The sequence below is a fragment of the Populus euphratica genome, unplaced genomic scaffold (genome assembly GCF_000495115.2).
Source record: "Populus euphratica unplaced genomic scaffold, PopEup_1.0 scaffold73.1, whole genome shotgun sequence".
Taxonomy (NCBI): Eukaryota; Viridiplantae; Streptophyta; class Magnoliopsida; order Malpighiales; family Salicaceae; genus Populus; species Populus euphratica.
In genome coordinates this window covers 103,365-107,163 of record NW_011499895.1, presented here as the reverse complement: position 1 = coordinate 107,163, position 3,799 = coordinate 103,365, and the positions used below count along the sequence as shown (strand labels likewise).

At 31.6% G+C, this 3,799-nt stretch overlaps 1 pseudogene; it reads left to right on the top strand.

Annotated features, from left to right (window-relative positions):
- Nucleotides 1–1,588: 1,588 nt before the first annotated feature.
- Nucleotides 1,589–3,560, top strand: LOC105131969 (AP2-like ethylene-responsive transcription factor At1g16060; annotated as a pseudogene).
- Nucleotides 3,561–3,799: the final 239 nt, after the last annotated feature.

Genomic DNA, 3,799 nt, shown 5'->3' with positions numbered 1-3,799 from the left:
GCATTGCTCCACCTTTTAATTTGAGTAAGGAGTAAATGCTTGATCTATTTTTATTTTTTATTTATTTTTTTATCGATATAAATTCACATTTTAAAACATAATTAGTTTAAAATATTATTAATATATTATTTTATTAAGAATATATTTAACAATCCATCAATTAAATCTTGATGAAAGAATACATAATTAAGAAGTTAGTTTGATAAATTTAATGAATTTTTTTATTTATTTGTAAATGGGTAAAAACCCCATCTATTTTTTTCTAACAATTTTTTTATAAATCATATGCATCAAAATATGGATTTGCGATTCTCAAGGATAGAGTTTAATCCTAATATTGATAAAAAATTATTATTTAGGTCAAAATTTTAATAGTGAAATTTCAAATCAACTTATCAATCTTACGATAAATCTTATTACAAAAACTAGATTAAAAGATTTGCATTTATTTATCAACTTCTCTAATAGTTAGGTGATACTCAATATAATTATTTATGATACTATAAAATTTGTGCAAGATGTAAAAACAATATGTGCTTGTGCAAAAACTTGAATTAATATCATCATTTTTTTGTATGCGTGATTTAGTTTATATTAATTATTTATTTCAATTTAAATTAATGCTTTCACTATCTGATTTAAAAAAAAATGTTTTGCTTATTTTTTAAATAGTAGTTATTGCTTTTTAATTATTTTATATTTTTATAATGTTTCAAAGAGATTATTGTAATTTATATTTGTATTTTTTTATATATTTGATATGAATAAACTATATTTTGATGATATATGTCAAAAAATAATTTGTTCTTGATGAGAAAAAATAACTTCTAAAATAAATAAAAAGACATAAATTCTAAAGCAAAGTGAGTATATTAAATATTTGCATAGTCATCTAAATAACATTCTAACAACTCTTTTACAATTAATCAATTCAACTATATCTAAATATATTTATTAATTATAATTAATATTTTTCAATTAGTTATATTGATACGTTTTTCTATAATTTTAAATTTTAATTTGGAATTACACTCGCAACGTTACACGGGTTTTAAAACTAGTGTATAGTTATTGTAGCATTCATTTGAGCAAGTTTTTAGACAAATGCAAATAAAAACTAGTTTTATTGTATTGAGCGGAAGAATGACATTGTTTTTATCCTATTAATCTCTTCACCATCTAAACCAATCATATTAAACATAATTACTTCAACATATTGCAAAGTATATGATTATTACATATTAATGTATTATCAAACAGAAAAAAATAAAAAAAATAGCCGAAAAGTGGATTAACCAACAAACTACTAAGCGAAAAGCTTCGATTTGCCAATCCGATTGAAACAGCACATAAAAATATAGGTAAGAAACAAGAGATGAAAACTACAAGAGCCGGTTGAAGACGGCCTCCATAGCAGTTCGCTCACTAGCCGGCCATTTCGTCTATGACAGCACACACTTTTATAACCCTATGCTCCCCTATCATCCCTTTTAAAGCCTCCTCATTGGAGGACTTGGTCGTCATATCTCTCTGTTTTTATCTCACATTATTCTAGCTACTAGCTATACTGAACGTACAGCTCAGTTTCATGGCGAAATTATCACAGCAGAACACAAAAAACACAGCAATTAACAGAAACAATGCGACTAATGGTGTTACCAAGGTGAAACGAAAAAGGAGAAGTGTGCCAAGAGACTCTCCTCCTCAACGTAGCTCCATTTATCGTGGTGTTACTAGGTCATCAATCATCTGCCTTCATTTGCTTGATCAATTTTTTGAATTTCCTTCTTAATTTCTCTTCTTTTTTCCTTACTAAAATGATACCATTGTATAACTTATTGTTTCAGGCATCGATGGACCGGCCGACATGAAGTTCATTTGTGGGATAAGAATTGCTGGAATGAATCTCAAAACAAGAAAGGACGACAAGGTTCATTTCACCACCTACATTAGCTTTAGTGTTTTTTTTTTTTTTTCAAGTTGTAGCGCAATATAAATGATCATGGAACAATATATTGTATTAATGTGAACTTTTCATTGTCTTTTCGTGGCACTGGCTGGTGGATTTTTGCCCATGCTTGGATAATGCAGTCTACCTTGGTACGTTTACATGTTTAATCCATGCATTTTCTTTATAAAACCAATGGAGAGTTATATAAAAATTGGAAAAAAAAGAAATTTGAGATCGAGTGGTAGTTTTATGGCATTTGTGATGACTGCTATTGATCAGGTGCCTATGATGACGAAGAAGTTGCAGCACATGCCTATGACTTAGCGGCATTGAAATACTGGGGTCCTGAGACAATCCTTAATTTTCCGGTAATTTTATATCAGTATTTCATTGATATGAGAAAAAAAATATTTAGATGATTTAGCTCTATAGTTTTCAGGATCTAGAATTAACAAAGGAATTTGTTGTTTTTTTTCCCTTCTTCTTCTTATTAATGGTAGTTATCGACATACCAAAACCAGCTGAAAGAAATGGAGGGTAAGTCTAGAGAAGAGTACATCGGATCACTGAGAAGGTAATTAAGCTTCTTGCATCAATGGTTGTGGACATGAATCCCTGCATAAGGGATTGCTAAAATGATGAATTAATTTATACTGCAAATTGATTCATTTTGACATTCAAATTTATAGGAAAAGCAATCGTGGGGTTTCAAAATATCGAGGAGTTTCTAGGTACTCTACGTACGAAACCTTGTTCTTCAATTATATACACTTTATAACTTCAATTTTTAAATTTAAAATTAACTTCAATTTCAGGCATCATCACAATGGAGGGTGGGAGGCTCGGATTGGCAGAGTGTTTGGAAATAAGTACCTGTATCTCGGGACGCTTGGTAATTCCTCCTTGAGGTTTTATGCTTGTGGGATTTCTTATTTCTTTACCATACTCTCACATGCAAAATGAATCCTGACATTAATCAAAGCTATTTCTTATTGCAAAACCATCCCTTATTGTAACCTAATTCTTACCTTACATGACGCAAAACGGATTGATCCTAACTTCAATCAATTGATCTCATTGAATTCTTGCAGCTCCTCAAGAAGAAGCTGCGGCCGCATATGGTATAGAGCACCGGGGCGGCCTGAATGCTGATCTTAGCCGGTACATTAAGTGGCTGAAACCCAATCAAAATAACAGTAACGGCAGTAATGATCTGAATCTTCCTAACCCTATGATCATAGGCACTGATAATTCAACTCATCCTAACCCTACTCAAGAACTTGGACCAACATTCCCTCACAACGAACAAACCTACCAACCTAGTGAAACCACATTAATTCCACTACGGCCAGCTGCTGCGAATCCCACATCAGCCCTAGGACTCTTACTTCAATCATCAAAGTTCAAGGAAATGATGGAAATGACAGCAGTGACAGACTGCCCACCAACCTCGTCGTCAGAGTTAGAACTGACACCGAGTAGCTTCCCTGAAGACGTACAAACATATTTTGACTGCCAATATTCAAGTAGCTACGGAGATCAAGGAGATGATATGATTTTCGGTGACTACAACTCGTTTATGCTACCCATGTTTCACTCCGATTTCTAAACATAGGGATTAATTCAGGTGATTTAATATGTTAGTATATTCATTCTATATAATATTAAATTAGAATGTTCTTTGTGAATACGAGATCATGTGGTCTTTGATTTTCCCAGATCACTTGGTTGGCAGCTCTTTAGGGTTGAAATTTCCTTGGATAAGAAAATTTGTAGAACGAGGAGAAGATATTGATAGCTTGGAAATCTGATTTCAGATATTGCCAATGGGCTATTTATTAGTTGGTT